Source organism: Heteronotia binoei, chromosome 21, assembly GCF_032191835.1.
Source record: "Heteronotia binoei isolate CCM8104 ecotype False Entrance Well chromosome 21, APGP_CSIRO_Hbin_v1, whole genome shotgun sequence".
NCBI lineage: Eukaryota > Metazoa > Chordata > Lepidosauria > Squamata > Gekkonidae > Heteronotia > Heteronotia binoei.
In genome coordinates, this window is record NC_083243.1 from 155,642,804 (window position 1) to 155,661,076 (window position 18,273).

Below are 18,273 nucleotides of genomic sequence, written 5' to 3' on the forward strand. Positions count from 1 at the left end.
CTCTGTAGACATTGGAATGCAATCCTTCTCTGGGGACTCTTCAAAGCCAAAAAGGAACCCCACTGGGATTCCTTGTCAGCCAAAGTAAATCCCCTCAGAATTTAAAAAGCATGTCTTGGCCTTTTCCCTGCCTGGAAGAAGTAGGCAGCAGGTGTTAGAATCACCTTCTCTGCCCAGAACAGAGGCTCTGGTCTGCTCCTCTACTGAGAAGCACCTCAGTCCTCCATGACCCAAAACCAGAAGCCCACAAATTTAAAAATCATGAATCTCCTGTTTATTTATTTATTTAAATATTAATATGTTTGTTTTCCCCAATCATGCTGACTCAAAGTGCCCTTTTTAAAAAAAACCAACCTACAAATAACAGGATTAAACTCCAAAGACAAGAAAAACATACCTATAAAACTTTCATTAACACCTTTACATTTATTACACAAAGTAGACAGCACAGGGACCTTCACACTTCCTTAAGAAGGCACTTTCCTAATGCTGGAGATGCTGTTGAAAAAGATTGGTCTTGCACTGCTGTTGACTGGACAGCCTGAATTGAGGCATCAACAAGGGATAATCCCTTGGAGGATCTGAGGTGGTGAAAAAGGCTCATAACAAGTGAAAAATAAAGTTGATTTTATATAGGTGTATTTGTGATATATATGCAAAGAATACACAGACCTCAGCTATTCCCTCAATTAAACTTAATAATGATTACCAGCAAATGACTGCTCAGTGTTAGATCAGATTAATGTTTGCTGTGTACACTTGATAAAATAAATGAAGTTGAAAAACCTTCCTTCTTGCCATGAAGGTATACCTCATAAGAACATAAGAGAAGCCATGTTGGATCAGGCCAATGGCCCATCCAGTCCAACACTCTGTGTCAAACAGTGGCAAAAAAATTTTATATATACACACACATTGTGGCTAATAGCCACTGATGGACCTCTGTTCCATATTTTTATCTAAACCCCACTTGAAGGTGGCTATGCTTGTGGCCGCTGCCACCTCCTGTGGCAGTGAATTCCACATGTTAATCACCCTTTGGGTGAAGAAGTACTTCCTTTTATCCATTTTAACCTGGCTGCTCAGCAATTTCATCGAATGCCCATGAGTTCTTGTATTGTGAGAAAGGGAGAAAAGTACTTCTTGCTCTACTTTCTCCATTCCATGCATTATCTTGTAAACCTCTATCATGTCACCCCGCAGTCGACGTTTCTCCAAGCTAAACAGTCCCAAGCGTTTCAACCTTTCTTCATAGGGAAAGTGTTCCAGCCCTTTAATCATTCTAGTTGCCCTTTTCTGGACTTTCTCCAATGCTATAATATCCTTTTTGAGGTGCGGCCACCAGAACTGCACACAGTACTCCAAATGAGACCGCACCATCGATTTATACAGGGGCATTATGATACTGGCTGATTTGTTTTCAATTCCCTTCCTAATAATTCCCAGCATGGTGTTGGCCTTTTTTATTGCAAACGCACACTGTCTTGACATTTTCAGTGAGTTATCTACCACGACCCCGAGATCTCTCTCTTGGTCAGTCTCTGCCAGTTCACACCCCATCAACTTGTATTTGTAGCTGGGATTCTTGGCCCCAATGTGAATTACTTTGCACTTGGCCACATTGAACCGCATCTGCCACGTTGACGCCCACTCACCCAGCCTCAACAGATCCCTTTTGAGTCAGAGAGTCAGAGTCTTTTAAAAGTGGTCCTATGGCTGTTCCCCGAGAAACAAGGCTGTATTTTCCACAGCAGAGCATTCACCTTCTCAGTGGTTGGTGGATATGCCAGCAAGAAGAACTGAAAGGCAGAAAACATGCAGCTGGGTTACACTTCACAGATTTATGCAAGTAAGCTTTATTTATTTATTTATGCTAATTTGTATTCTGCCTTTTCACACAACCGGGCTCAGGGCAGATAATAACAAAAGTTAAACAATTAAAAACTACAATCTAAAACCATATAAAATACAATAAAACAAGCAGCATATATGTCACCAGTGGCAGTTTCCATTGGGCGCATTCTATATATCAGTACAGCAGTAGGCCCAGAGATGGAATAATAAATTAAGATAAGATTAAAATAAGATAGCATCATGACCAGTTGAGAAGAGGCAGTGGAATTTCTGCAATTTACAGAAGTCTTAGTTTAATGGCTCCCAAGCTGGTTCACAAAAAACCCTCCTGTAAATAATAAAATTTCATCAATAAAATATAAATAGCTAAACTTATGGCAACAATAAAAATAAAAAGCTAAAATAGAAAACTAATTAAAATAACACAAGAAGTCACTGAACACTTTAAAAGAACACGATATTAATAGTGCTGAATATATAAACAAAGAACCACAGAGAGTTCAGGGTTAAAATAGCAATTAATAACACCACAGCTGAAAAGTTTAAAACAGCACATGACATTTTGCAAAGACAGGTTGCAAAGACAGGTTCAAGTGGCAATGGAGTTAAATATGTAATAAGCTTGGTGCTAGCTTAATAGGTGTGCAAAGGGTGTTCCATGACTCTGGTGCTACCAGAGAGAAGGCCTAATGTCTTGTGAATAGGGTTGCCAAGTCCAATTCAAGAAATATCTGGCGACTTTGGGAGTGGAGCCAGGAGACTTTGGGGGTGGAGCCAGGAGGCATTGGGGGCGGAGCCAGGAACAAGGGTGTGACAAGCATAATTGAACTCCAAGAGAGTTCTGGCCATCACATTTAAAGGGACAGCACACCTTTTTAAATGTCTTCCTTCCATAGAAAATAATGAAGGATAGGGGCACCTTCTTTTGGGGCTCATAGAATTGGACCCCCTGGTCCAATCATTTTGAAACTTGGAGGGTACTTTGGGGAGAGGCACTAGATACTATATTGAAAATTTTGTGCCTCTACCTCAAAAAACAGCTCCCGTAGAACCCCCAAAACCTCCAGATCAATTCCCCATTATTCCAAAACACATTAATTATATACTTAGCTAAAATTAAACATTATGTTTTATATATAATCTGTTGTACTTTGGTGACCATATCCTTGTACATCACAGCCATATTGCCATTCATGGTGTTTATTAATGCAGATACAATAATCTCAGATTGCAGAATGTTGAAACCATTTCCCTCCATAAGGCACACAAGGGCATGGGTGTCAAAATAAAGCTTCTTGCTTCCTGACGGGGGGGAAACTCACCTTACTGGTTTTTACGTGTAGGGGTGATGCACAGATGCTGATATCTTGCTGTTTGGAGGGGAGGGAACGACCCCCCTCGAGGCTGAGGAAACGGCTCCTCCTTGCCCCGAACACGCCAACGCTCTTGCGGCATGAAAAGCCACGTGCTGCTGAACTTGCGCGGCCGTTGGTCTTGAGGCCGGCAGAAGCCAGGAGCTTGCCGCCAGCTCCCGGTGTGTTACTACTCCTCCGCTTCCAGTCTCCTAGGCAACGGCACGAGACCGTCGAGCGTATGACAACATTACGTGAGGCACCGGAAAGGAAAGCTCGTCACTCCCGCTGGATAAGGAAGACCCTCTTCCTGCCACCCACAACCACTACGACGGCTGCGGCCTGACCTCTCACCATCCCAGCTCTTCAGATCCCCATCGGGGATCGGTGGGAAGGGAAGGGGGGGAGGAGAAGCTGCTGGGATCGGGGATGGGTGGGAAGGGCCGCCATTCCCCCCCGCTTTCCAGATTTTGGGGGAGGAGGGGGGAGGAGGCTCCAAATCGAGGGTCTCCAGCCCAGGCGGGGGATTTGGGAAGCCTACTTGTGAACAACAATTTTATAACAGAGGCACACAAAGAAAAACCTGAAAAGATGATCTCAGCCATTAGGCTGATTAGTATAAGATTAAGCAATCCTTCAAGTACCTAGAGTTCTGAACTCCAGCTTGGGGAATTCCCAGAGATTTGGTTGTGGTGCCTTTGCTGGGAACAGTGTTTGGGAAGGGGAGGGAGCTCAGCAGGAATGTGATGTCATAGAGCCCATTGTCCAAAGCTGCCATTTCTTCTCAGGAGACTGATTTCTGTAGTCTGGAGATTGTAATTCCAGGACAATCCCAGAGGCCACCTGGAGGTTGGCAACCCCTGAGTCATATGACCTATAGGGCCTGAACAATAACTGGTGCTTTTGAATTTTGCCAGAAATGAAAGTGAATCAGCAACTAATATCGAAGTTTTAACATAGTTGAAATCCTACCTTTGAAAACACACCAGTTAATTGTATTACTGCTACATTTTACACTAAAAAAAAAATTTCTAAACATTCTTCAAATGTAGCCCCGCACGAAATGCATGGCAGTAGTCTAACACAGATATGACCAAGGTATTTATAACCATGACTAAATCATATTTCCCAAAGAAGGGTTGCAGTCTGTGGACCAGTCAAAACACACTAAAGAGGCTATGTGCCACCCAAGCTTCCATTTGTAAGAATCTAACAGAACCCTACCCTGGGAAACTGTTCTTTCAAGAAGAATGAAACATATCCAAAACAGGCTACCTGCTGTTTGTATCACTGTAGGAAGGACAATTTTTACTAATAGACAAAGGGAGCAGTCCTAAGCAGGTCTACACAGAAGTAAGTTCAATTTTATTCAGTGGGATGTTCTTCCCAGAAAGTATTCTTAGGGTTCCAGCCAAGATTCAGATTCAGAAAATGACATGTCATCTACTAGAATGTAGGTGAAAATCTCACTTAAAAAACAAAACAAAAAACAAAAAACCTCTGACAATAGGATTGTAACATGTCAAAGAGAAAGCTTCAAGTCCCATCTTCACTTTGACATGCTACTTTTTTTGTTTTCAGAAAGTTTGAAGTAGGATATTCAAACATGCAATCTTCCCTATATTGAGTAATAAAGAAATCATGTTACCCCATCTGTACTTTGAAATGGTACAGTCCTGAAGAACTACACCATGCATTTTTTATACTCTGCTCAGGCATTGTTGTATCATCCAGCTAAGGGTAAATAAAATGGTTTATGTGTGTTTAATCTACCCAAATGCTGTTGTTTTAGAAAGGCTGGTCCACATTCCTCAATTTCCTTTGTGGTATTCCTATAGTGCTTTAGGAGAAGAGAGTATGTATTTCAGTGCCGCCAATAAACTGACCAATTGCTGCCTCATAGTGAGACCACATTTTCTGTTTCCATTTATTACTTTTGCATCCTAGGACCTTGAAGATGGTAATGTTATTAATTAGACTATACTCATTCAGTAGTTTTACAGATAATTGACTGAAGAATGCCTCTTCTATTTTCAGTGGGTGCTTTCACACCACAACTGTTTGCCAGTGGATTTTGCTATTCTTACATAGTAAAAACCCAGTTGCAAAGTGCATTATTTAGTGTGTATGAATGCACCCAATAATTTACTTGAAATTAACTGCACTATTGACCTAAGTGATTATGAAACTAAGGACTCAAAAGAAAGCATCCCACTTAATCTGGTTAGTCTCAGTGGATCTGACTTCTGTTGAACAAAGGCTCATAGCATTGGTCAATAATTCACATGTATGAAGTATCAGGTTCAATCTATGGCAATTCCAATTCCAGAAGATCTCAAGAGGCATGTCAGGAGAAGACTCACTATTGGTTCACCATACTGGACCAAATGTGCCAGTGATGCGACTCAATCTAAGGCAGCTTCTTATGTATACTGGCCTCACTTTGTCATTTCTTTCTTCATGTTAAGCATTTCACAATAAGAAATGACCTTTTTCTGCACTCAGAACAAATCTTGACTATTGTAAAATGGATCCTAACCAGAAAGTATGTACATATGCATTTGTGGGGAGTGGAAGGAAATAATCTTATCTCTGGGGGGAAATGTGGATCAGGGTGACACCAGGAGATCTGAATGGAGTGGAAAGAGAAAGCTTTCCCCCACTGGGTAACCCGGCAGCAACTGCTATTTCAGTAAACATATCATTTTGTGTTCAGTAAACACACATTCCAGAGGAATGGTCTCATTGTTTTTTTGCTCTGTAATACATTAATGAAGAAATAAAGTTTAGGTTGTGTAATGTTGACAGCTTGAAGTCATTTTGACTAGTGTTATTTTTCAGTGAAGTTTTGGAATGAGAGGTGGAGGAAAGACCTGATTTGATTTTTAACTTACCAATAAAAAAAGTAGAAACATACGGACAATTAATTCACACACCCCACCCCAATAAAACTACTTCTTTTGTACTGAACTTGTTACGCATGAGAGCGTTTATAAGAGATAAAACACAAAATGGGTTATATGAGGTTCTTGTTTTAATTTTTGTTTTATATTCTCTTGGAGTCTGAGTAGTGAATTCATTTTCAGATATAGTAAACATTTTTGATGGCTAGGATTCTTTCCCCCAAATGAACACAAAACTCTGGTCTAGCTCACCAGAAGCAGTCTATGCAAACAGATGTATCAGCTACATTTTCAAAGAATGCACTTTGAGCACGCAGCAACCAAAATAAGTAAATATGGAGGACTTTTTTTAAAGTGACCATTTCAACTTCCCAGTGCAAGCAGGAAGTAAGAAGATTTTTACATCTGCATTTAACAACATAAATGCGTCTGTTTGTGTGGACATAAAATCATCATGACTAAGGAAAAATCCTTTATGGACTTCACTTTTTAACAATAGAGGGATGTACACATTCCCAATCTTTGATCTCCATGTGTAGGGCCCAAATTTCTTCATCTTGTCTGTTATTAAAGCAACCAATGTCTTGTTTAAATGAAATGGAAATCAGTAATAAGCAAAACAGCTTGCATTCTGGAGCCAGGAACAAAAAATTAAAGAAAAAACATAATATAGCAATGTTCTCAGATTTCCCACTATCATAAGGCTATAGCCATCTAAACAAACAACACATGTCTCTTGTGAGACTATATTTATGCCTATTGCATTTGTATTTCACTTTTCCTCCATCATGGAATTCAGCAGCTCCTATCCAGGCAGTGATAAGATCTAGCCTATCTTCACTGCAGCAAAGCTGCTGTATCATGTGCCTTCCAACTATAACCTGAGGCCCACATTCCTACATGTATATTCATCACACATAGTCTGAAACAGCAAGTGACAACTTGCAGAATGAATGAGCCCCAAGCAGAGTGCTGGTATCACTTCACTTCATTTCAAACACTTAAAAAAAAAAAAACCCTCACACATCCATCATTGTCCTGCAAAGTTGGGGCTCATTGGTAGAGTATCTATTCTATATGAATAGTATCAATCTCCATTATCTCCTGTTAATAGGATCAAGTAGTAAGTGATGTGAAAGACCTTTACTTGAGACCCTGGAGATCTGCTGCCAGTTAAAGTAGACAAGACATTCCTTGAAAAACCAATGATCTGACTCAATAAGGCAGCTTTATGTGTTCATGTGACTGTGATATGTAACCAAGTTACAGGGAGGAAAGGCAGGATGGTATAGCCCAATCTCATCAGATTTGGGAAGCTAAGTATGGTCAGTCCTTGGAGGGGAGATCACAAAGAAAGACTTTGCAGAGGAAGGCAATGGCAAACGACCTCTGCTTCTCGGTTGCCTTAAAAGTTCCTTTCTGGGGTTGCCATAAATTGACTGCAACTTGATGTCACTTTACATACACACACAATCAAGTGAAAAAAACTTAAAATATTCACATGTGAACCAGTCCAGACAATCTTGGTCATCCAAAACCATGAGTTAAATATGTATATTTTAAAAAATATTCACATAACTGTATGCCTGTTAGACTGTGCATCCATCAATCATATATCATGGAGCTGGTGAAAGCCACAAGATTTTATGATCTATCCAGAGGACAGAGTAGTGGAACTGAAATTTAGAGAACTGGTACAGATCCTAACTGAGCCACCAATGCTTCCCAGTCTTCTAAATGAGAGCAGTACTGACCTACCTGAGAAGGCCTAATGAAATAAATGTGTATGAAAAACACTACAGATAGGGTTACCATTCCCCAGGTGGGGCTGGGGGATTCCCCATTTTTGCAGGCAGCTGACCTTTGGGAGGAAATTCCCCTCACTCCTTCAAACAGAGATATCATGTGATATTGGAGTGGCACAGGCGTTTTGGTGGCATTGAGGGGTGACACTCTGTTTTTGGGGCAAAACTCTGTAACTGGAAGGCATGCCTACATCACTTCTGGGTGATGTATACACATTGTGCAACATCTCCACCCACTCCCAGAATTCCCCCCATCACCCCACCTGTGTGATGATCAGACCTGGCAACCCTAACTACAGAGCATGAGGGAGTGAGAACAAATAAAGCAAAAATGCATTTGAATTGTCTGGTAAAGCGGCTAAAAGCTACTAGAGCAAGAACAGACAGATGTGTATAGAGCTGAACACATCCAGTTTTGTAGCTAGCAGTGTTTCTACACATGCTTGCTCCTGGGCCTCCTTAATGCTTGCTCAAGCTGTACTTGCGGAAATAAACATATTATTGCAAATGCAACACAAATATCCTGTAGTCTTTCCTCCAGAGGGAAAAAAAAATGATCATGTAATGGCTGCCCAGAACATTCCACCACAATGGGAGCAAAGGAATAGCACTAAACAATACTTTATGATAAATGGTAGCAAGAATGGGATAAATGGAGCATCCATAAATGCACATCAGTAAAACAAGAATCTCTCTCTCTTTCTCTCTCTCACGCAATTAGAAACTCTTGAGGTGTTCCTCTAATGTAACAATTTTGAGTTGCTTTTCTTTTGCTTAAAGACGTAGACTTGTTATAGGGTACAGAGCAAATAATTGTTTTCCATTTTAATAAGGTGCTTGGAAAATGGTTAGGTGTCCCAATGCTGAATAGAGTGCTACTGTTCTTTAAGATGACATTGTCATAGCATCTCCTTGTTGACCCTTTTCAGTTTGTTATTCACTATAATCTCTAAGTTTTGAACATCCCCAAATATTTTATAGATGTTTGTCTTCATTCTTCAAGGTGTCTTAAAGCTATATGATTCAGCTCTCAACTACGTAGCTGACAAAGTAGCAAGCAACTTTAAGCAAGTCAGACCGTTTTCGCACACAGTTTACCACAGGGTCACGTTCCTGTTCTCTCCGCAGCGTCCGTTGGATTTCCCATTATCTGCCCTGAAGTTACAGGAAGTGCTGTGACTTTTGCATAGCAAACGTAAACCACTAAAACCCAGTTTATGTTTGCTACGCAAAAGCTGTGGCACTTCCTGTAACTCCGGCACAGATAATGGGAAATCCGACAGACGCTGCGGAGAGAACAGGAACGTGACCGCGTTGTAAACTGTGTGCGAAAACGGTCTCAGTTTTCTTAGGCAAGTCAGTTTTCTTATGTTTAAGAAAGTCAGTTTTCTTTGGGAAGGTCAATTTTGTGAAGGGGGAAAATATGCTGTTCTGAACTCCTTGGAGGAAAAATGAGATACAAATTAAACAAAAATAACTAAAACTGCAGTATGAACAACATCAGCTGCATTATTCATTATCTGAATTTTTTTATATTCTCAAGCTATTGAAATAAGTGAATATGTTATATATGCATAAAAGCTGACTTAATAGGGTCATGTGTTAAGTCCAGCTAAACTTTTACAATGTGTTTTTGCCAATAAATAAACTATAAAACATATTCATGCTTTATGACTTGTCAAGAAGAAACCAGAGTAACAAAACTAAAAACTGAGCATTTTATTTTGCAGATGTTGGGTTTCCTGTGTGGAAAAGGAAAAAAAAATCTTAGACTGATTTCACAGTAGCAGTTACTCTGCCCTTGGGCTTCTGCTTTCCCTGACTCAACCGACTGATTCTCCACTAGTTGCTGCACATTTTGACTCGTGTCTCCCTCCAATCCCCCCCCCCCCCCGTGTCTTCCTGGTCTTTAAAAAAAAAGATCAGGAAGATGCAGGGGGAATTGAAGGGAGACACAAGTCAAAATGCAGCGACATAGCAACTGGTGGGGAATCGGTCAGTTGAACCAAGGAAAGCAGAAACCTAAGAGCGGAGTGACTGTACTGCGGAATTAGTCTTACATTGATTTGACTAGTAGTGGTTTGAGGACTGCGGCAGTAGAAGAGCATAAAAAGGATATACACTCAGGCCTCAGATTCAGTGGGAGCTCACAGAAGCACAACTTCTGAACCTGAGAGTTCCACCTCCTCCTTCTGAGAGTTCCTCCTCCTCCTTCTGAGAGTTCCAACTCCTTGTCCATTGAATAGTATGTGCAGCTGCATAACAATCCCTGGATGAGCTCCACCACCTATTTTTCTACAAAACAACCCCTGTATCCACTCCTATTTTGGAGTCATCAATCTTTTTCAAAATGGTGCAGCACTGTTTCCCTCAAGCAAATATCTTCCAGATCTGCTCTGAACATACCAACAAGAGACTCATCAGCCTATCCACCTCTCTTATTCACTTCAGGCTTTCAAAAAAAGTTTATATTCTATTCCTGTCTTCTAGCTGAACTCTTTCATGGTTGTATTTTAATCTCTGTAAACATTCAATTCTGAGAAAATTGGAAATAGAGCAAAACAAGACCAGCATTCTCAAAATGATGTTACAATTTAATTTGTTCTTCACTAATTGTATTTGTAGGAAATGGATAATAAGAACAAAGCAGCACAGTGTGCTTTCCAGAAAATCACAATTGTGAATACACGCCAAAACATTGATTATACGTAGGCATTCCATTTTATATTATGTTGAAGGGAAATGAGTTTGACCCTTAAGTAGAAGCCAAACATGAGTCAAGGTGAATGATATAGTGGTTACAGAAATAGCATGGAGATGGGAAAAGTAGTTATTGAAATCTGACTTTGTACTAGATGAAAAATGTGTAAATGATCCAGTTTTTTCCTTTGCTCCGGGTACATTCATCAGTTCCTGTGAACAAATTCACTCTAAAGCACATGCAATGTTTAGTCACATGGTAGTCACATTTCAGGTTGTGGTTCTAACATCTGCACTGATCCTTTGCATTCCCTGATGTAGGAGGTGATGTTAGGCATGGCTCTTCTAATCCACTCTTCCCATTATACACCTTCCTTCACATTACACCTGCAGTCCTGCTCGTAACAGCAGGTAGAAAAAGAATAGATGATAGTAGCTGAATAGGAACAGCTGGAAGGAGCCATGAGTGCCTCTTTGCCCACTGTATCATGAAATGTAAAGGTACAACAAAGGAACAATAAAGTTTTAACCTGGCAACTCTGGAATAGTTGTCAGCAGAAAACGAAAAGAAGTTATTTACATGACAATGACAGCCCTTGGCTTTATACAATAAATATTCTGGTACATGACAACCAGGCCTGTAGCTAGAAAATTTTGAGTGCAGGAGATATCTTTCCAGGAGATTAAAAAAAAATCTTCCCAGGACATTAAAAAAATGGTGGGGGGACTATGGACCTGGCTGCTTCTTCCCGGTTCTGCTTTCAGCCTCCCCCCAGCCCCAGGCAAGGGTCACTTCCCTCTACTGCTTAGAAGAAAGCCCCTGCCACAGAAACCAACCATGAAGGGGGGGGGGGTGCTGTCAGGGAACCACTCAGGCTCAACCCCCGCACCCACCTTCCCTGGCTTCCTCAGCTGTCTCTCCCACTGCTGCTACTCTCTCTCTTATGTAGGCTGTCACTCTCTCTCACTCTTTCCCTCACTCTCTCTCTTGCTCACTGCCTTCAGTCCCCTGTATGAGTGCAGGGAGGGAGCAGGGTCCTTGTGGCAGTGCAGCAAAATTGGGGTGGTGGTGGCATGGTGGTGGTTTATATGGTGGCAGTCACTCAGCAACTCTGCCTCTTTCACTGGAATCTGATGTCCCCTCTCCCCCCCCCCCCATATCTGTCTCTGGCTGGGCCTGCTCATCAGGAGGAGAGGAGGAGGGCAGAGCTCCCGAGTTGGGTGAACGCAGCCGAGGTTCTCCTTCTGCTCTGGGGTGCTACTTTTGGAAGCATCTCTTTGAAGCAGCCCAGATGGGAAGGGGGCCAGCTGCTCCGTATTCAGAATTCCCTCCAGCAGTTTGTGTGCTGCTGGGTAGGGCAGGGCTCTCTTTCACTCTCTCTTTACCTCACTCTCTTGCTCTCACTCTCTCTTTACCTCAACCTCTTGCTCTTGTTCTCCCCTCACTGTCACTCTCTCTCCCCAGACCTCCCCGTAGCTAAGGGCCTGATGACAACGACCCTTTCTGCACGCACAACTTCTGATTTTCAGCAAAGTCAAGTTGGTTGCTGTGTCTGCATTCTGCACCTTTTTATCTCTCCCCAGTTTCTATTGGGAATCGAGGAGAATATAATCTTCACTGCAGTGAGAAAACCTAGATACTGTTGCAGGGTTAGTCTCTCCTGATTGGTCAGTTTTGTACTGGACATGTCTTTTGAAATAGGACATTCTTCCCGGTGAATTTATTGTGTGGTTGCCATTAGTGCCCCCCCTCCCCCAAATCAGTAGTCTAGTATTTTAATTTTAATCTAGGATGGTTGGAGAAAACAATCATTGGCAGGGATGCTTTAAACATTTAACGAGAGAATCTGCTGACCACTTAGCCAGAAAGATAGTGGGGAGGCTGCTGTGTGGCATCTTGGTTGAGGTGGTTCACATTGGGGGAAGGTGGAGACATCAATGCTCTACAGCCTGAGCTCTCCCCTCAGTGTTATTTGGAGATGAGATGACAAAAGGAGAAAACTGAATGTTGAAATAGACCAGACTTTTTTTAAAAAAACAGGCTGCTGCTGCCCCAGAGCAGGTTCCACAGCATTACCCTCACATTTGAAAAAACCTTGATATTTAAAAGAAAAAAAATCCCCCCAAAACCTGAAATCACCTGAATGGAGAATCAAACCAACAACCTTACAATTAATAACACTGTATCTTAACCAACTAAGCTAACTGACCATTCATGCAAAAGAGTCAGACAAAGGCAGTTGCTTTCTTAATCTCCTATTTGAAAAGACATGTAAAACTGACCATAAAGAAAGACCAACTGGGCTTCCGGGAGAAGGGGGAGGAAAAGTCTGAGGAAATGTGTATGCTTTTAAATTACCTTCAGCTTAGAAGCAAACTAAGGGGTAAATAATCACAAAAGGACTCTGAGAAGACCTGGGGGCAGGGAGCAGACTGAAAGCGAGCTCAGAGCTGAAGTGAGGGGAATCAATGCAGAAAGAAAAACAAAATGCGATTGGAATGTGCAGGGGAATGCAGAAAGGGGAAAGAAAACAGATAGTGATGCACAATGAAAGTAAGGGAAATGGAAGTGCAGAAATGGCCAACGTGAGCTAGAGCTACATGCTCTGTAGTGATCTCATGTCTGCTTTTTCTCAGCAAAACAGCAATAGGATTTGCAGGTGAGGAACCATGTGTGGGAGGAGGTGTCATTAATCTTCCCCTGCCCCCACTTTTCCAGAAAATCTTCCCAATAATTTTCCCTCACAGATCCAGGTCCAGAAATTTTTCATCACAGATCCTACCTGCAACTTACATCCTGCAAATCTTCTCCTCCTGGCATTAGGATGCAGAAGACAAGGAGCAGTTAGAGTTTCAGGAAATACAGTGGTGTGTAATTCTGCCTAAGGTTATTAGTAGAGAACTGTAGAAACTGTACTCTTTGCCTGGGCAGAAGAGAGTAAGCTGCTCATCAAGCTGTTTGTGAGCATAAAATGAGCAACATTTATATGGGACAGTTGCTCTAAATTTGGTTATCTTGTCCTTATGAAACCTAGATTGTTTTCCTTATAAAAACCCACTTCAAACTCTTCTGATGTTTATTGGGTATTCACTACTCAGAATCATGTCTTTGCAAAACATGGAAAGTCTTATGGATGGGCAGAAAGGAAGCCTAACACCTCTGAGAACAAGACCTTGCTTGAATAATTTGCTCTGAGGAAAATGATAGCAGATCAAAAGGTAGCCTTGGGCTCTACAAATATTTCATTTGTATAAGTGGAAAATAGCTCTCTCTCTCTCTCGGCTTGGCTTCGCGAACGAAGATTTAAGAAGGGTGCAATAGTCCACGTTTGCTGCAGGCTCGCTGGTGGCTGACAAGACCAATGTGGGACAGGCAGGTCCGGCCACAGCGGCTGCAGGGAAAAGTCTGATTTAGCGTTGGTCCTGTAGCAGTGCGATTCTTCCTCAATCTCCTTTTGTCTTCAAGACCAGCTATGCGTGTGTTCTCAAAGGAAGAGACAGCCTGGTGGATGGTGTGCCTCCATGCTTTGCGATCTGAGGCTAGGTCAGACCACTGGTGATGGTTGATGTGACAGGTGCTAAGGGATTTCTTCAGGGAGTCCTTGTACCTCTTCTTTGGTGCCCCTCTATTTCGATGGCCGGTGGAGAGTTCGCCATACAGGGCAATCTTGGGAAGGCGGTGGTTTTCCATCCTAGAAATATGCCCTGCCCAGCGCAGCTGCGTCTTCAACAGCAGTGCCTCGATGCTGGTAACCTCCGCCCGCTTGAGGACTTCAGTGTTGGTCACAAAGTCACTCCAGTGGATGTTGAGGATGGTGCGAAGGCAGCGCTGATGAAAGCGCTCAAGGAGTCGCAGGTGATGACGGTATAAAACCCACGATTCGGAGCCATAGATGAGGGTTGTCATCACAACCGCTTTGTAAACATTGATCTTTGTGCCTTTTTTCAGATGCTTGTTGCTCCACACTCTTTTGTGCAGTCGGCCAAATGCACGGTTTGCCTTTGCCAGCCTGTTGTCAATCTCCTTGTCGATCTTGGCATCTGAGGAGATGATGCACCCCAGGTAGCTGAACTGCTGGACTGTCTTCAGAACTGATTCACCCACAGTGATGCAGGGAGGGTGATAATCTTCCTGGGGTGCAGGCTGGTGGAGAACTTCTGTCTTCTTCAGACTAACTTCTAGGCCGAATAGCTTGGCAGCCTCTGCAAAGCAGGACGTCATATGCTGCAGAGCTGATACCGAGTGGGAGACGAGTGCAGCATCATCAGCAAACAGTAGCTCTCGGATGAGTTTTTCCATTGTCTTGGAGTGTGCCTTTAGTCGCCTCAGGTTGAACAGGCTGCCATCGGTGCGATAGCGGATGTAGACACCATCGTCCTCATCTAGATCTACTGCGGCTCTTTGAAGCATCATGCTAAAGAAGATCGTAAAGAGAGTTGGCGCGAGAACGCAGCCTTGCTTTACACCTGTGCCTATTGGGAAGGGCTCCGAGAGGTCGTTGCAGTGTCTGACTTGGCCTCGCTGGTCTTCGTGTAGCTGGATGATCATGCTGAGGAACCTTGGGGGACATCCTAAACGTTCCAAGATTTGCCACAGGCCTTTCCTGCTAACGGTATCGAAAGCTTTGGTAAGGTCGACAAAAGTCACATACAGACCCTTGTTCTGTTCCCTGCATTTCTCTTGGAGCTGCCTGAGAACAAATACCATGTCGGTGGTGCTCCTGTTAGCTCTGAAGCCGCACTGGCTCTCTGGGAGGAGTTCTTCTGCAATGGTGGGCACCAGTCTGTTCAGGAGTATTCTGGCAAGGATTTTGCCTGCGATGGAGAGCAGGGTTATCCCCCGGTAGTTGGAGCAGTCTGACTTTTCCCCTTTGTTCTTGTATAGGGTGATGATGATTGCATCGCGAAAGTCCTGTGGTAATTTGCCTTGTTCCCAGCAGGTGACAAGTACTTTGTGAAGTGAGCTATGTAGTACTGTGCCCCCATGCTTCCAGATCTCTGGTGGAATTCCATCAACTCCTGCTGCCTTGCCACTTTTCAGTTGCTTGATGGCTTTAACAGTCTCTTCTAGGGTGGGGATCTCATCCAACTCTGTTTTCACCGGTTGAAGTGGGGTGAGGTGGATTGCTGAATCTTGAACTACGCGGTTGGCACTGAAGAGAACCTGAAAATACTCCGACCACCGGTTCAGTATGGATGCCTTGTCTGTGAGGAGCACTTGGCCGTCTGCACTATGCAAGGGACTCTGAGCCTGATATGATGGACCATATACTGCCTTCAGGGCTTCGTAGAACCCTCTTAAATCACCAGTGTCTGCACACAGCTGGGTTCTCTCTGCAAGCTTGGTCCACCACTCGTTCTGAATGTCTCGAAGCTTGCGCTGGAGGTTGCTACATGCAGCGCGAAAGGTTGCTTTTTTCCCAGGACAGGAGGGCTGAGCAAGATGTGCTTGGTAGGCAGATCTCTTTTTTGCCAGTAATTCTTGGATCTCTTGATTGTTCTCATCAAACCAGTCCTTGTTCTTCCTTGTGGAGAACCCGAGGACTTCTTCAGAGATCTGCAGGACGGTAGTTTTTAGGTGTTCCCAGAGTGCTTCTGGAGAAGGGTCTGTGGGGCAACTGAGGTCCTCAATTCTTGACTGGAGTTTTGCCTGGAAGGCAGCTTTAACTTCGGCTGACTGGAGGCTGCCAACCTGAAACTTCCTCCGAGGGATACCTCCTCTCCTGGGTGTGGGTTTAAAGTGAAGACGGAGATTGCAGCGTACAAGACGATGATCCGTATGACATTCTGCGCTGGGCATTACTCGGGTGTGTAAGACATCTCGAAGGTCTCTCTGGCGCACCAGAATGTAGTCGATAAGGTGCCAATGCTTGGACCGTGGGTGCATCCAGGTTGTCTTCAGACTGTTCTTCTGCTGGAAGATAGTGTTGGTGATGGTGAGCTGGTGCTCCATGCAGAATTCTAGCAGGAGGCGCCCGTTGTCATTGCAGTTGCCAATGCCGTGTTTGCCAAGTACTCCTTTCCAGGCTTCCGAGTCTTTACCTACTCTGGCATTGAAGTCGCCAAGGATGATCACCTTGTCCTCTGTAGGGGTCTTCCGTACGAGGTTGCGTAGATCAGCATAGAACTTGTTCTTTTCTGCAGGATCTGCTTGAAGGGTTGGGGCATACACACTGAAGAGTGTTGCATGCTGCTTGTTTTGAAGTGGGAGGCGCATGGACATGATGCGATCTGAGTGACCTGTTGGAAGGTTTTCGAGTTTGGAGGCAATGGAGTTCCTGACCATGAAGCCAACGCCAGAAAGGCGGCTCTCAGCCTTTGACTTACCCGACCAGTAGAGGGTATAGCCAGCACCGTGTTCTTGAAGACTACCTTCCTCAGGGAAACGGACCTCACTGAGAGCTGCTATGTCGATATTCAACCTGAGAAGTTCGTGGGCAACTAGAGCAGAGCGTCGTTCAGGGCGACCACTGCCTACTGTGTCAAGCATGGTTCTGATGTTCCAACACGCTAGCTTTAGTCTTTGCACACTTTGTGAGGCAGGTGCATGCCTTTTCTTTGTTGTTATTTTTCGACCGCAAGTAAGGATGCCCGTTGACCGCGGCTAGCCAACTGGGGTGGGGGAGACGAGCTTTGTTTAGGCCACCTTTTCTAGGCCCCTCTCCGTGTGGAGCAAGCAGTGCTGTCCCTAGATAAGGCTGCTTGGTCGTTCAGGGTGCTGCCGAAAGATGCTTTCGTCTCCGGGTTAGCATCAGGCGACCAATATCCTGAACCGCCTACATGCAGGATCGGGACTGCGGCTTCCAGTGGCACCTTCCACCTGCCGTTTCGCCCCTTGCCTATCGCTGCAGGACTTGATGCGTTGTGGGTTGTGTGTGTGGATATGCCCTTCAGGCCTGCGCAGAGGAATTTTTTAGGTGAAGCGCAGTGTGCGCGGTACTGGCTCCACCCTTTCACCTGGGGGTCATCTGCCATGGCCCAGTAAGCCGGGACGCCGGCAGTGAGTCCTCCAGGTGGTAGGTGTTACATTAACGAGCTCTATCTGCCCGGGTTTGATGTTAGAGTTTTCCTTCTCTTAGGCTGACGAAGTTGGTGGGCCCAGCCTGCCCATCCGGTTATACCGCCGGACAATTCGGTCGCACCATGACGTAGCAAACTCTGTGAAAACGGGGGGGACCAACGAGAAGGTGTTGCTACGGATGCAGTAATGCAGGAGAGGCCATTGCAGTGACCATCTGCCAGGCATAGCCAGACAGTGACCACGCGGCGTTCACTACACCGGGAGAGGAGAGGCTATGTATTGCGCATGCACTTTCCCTGGGGGGGTAGGATTCCCAGAGGGAGCCCACCCCCCACCCCCACCCCCAGTGGAAAATAGCACAAATGCTTTAAATGCTTTGATGTACTCAGATACTACTGTAATGTGGACAGATCAGTATCATAGTAGATCTTATCCATTTTTTTTCTTTCCTGTTTCTCCAATTGGTATTTGATGAAAAAAATATTAGGAGGCTGGGGAAAATGTAGTTGTATTCCACAAAATATTGGGAGCAAGAGGGGGATTGAGAACAGTGTAGGAAATATTATTAAGATTTAACAATTATGCATAGGAACTTGGAAAGATAGTCAAGTAGGAGTTGCAAACCAAAAAAATTGGTT

The 18,273-nt window shown here is 43.9% G+C and overlaps 1 pseudogene; it reads right to left on the reverse strand.

The window, feature by feature from the left end:
* Positions 1 to 2,977: 2,977 nt before the first annotated feature.
* On the reverse strand, positions 2,978 to 3,563 carry LOC132589659 (mitochondrial calcium uniporter regulator 1-like; annotated as a pseudogene).
* Between the last annotated feature and the right edge of the window lie 14,710 nt (positions 3,564 to 18,273).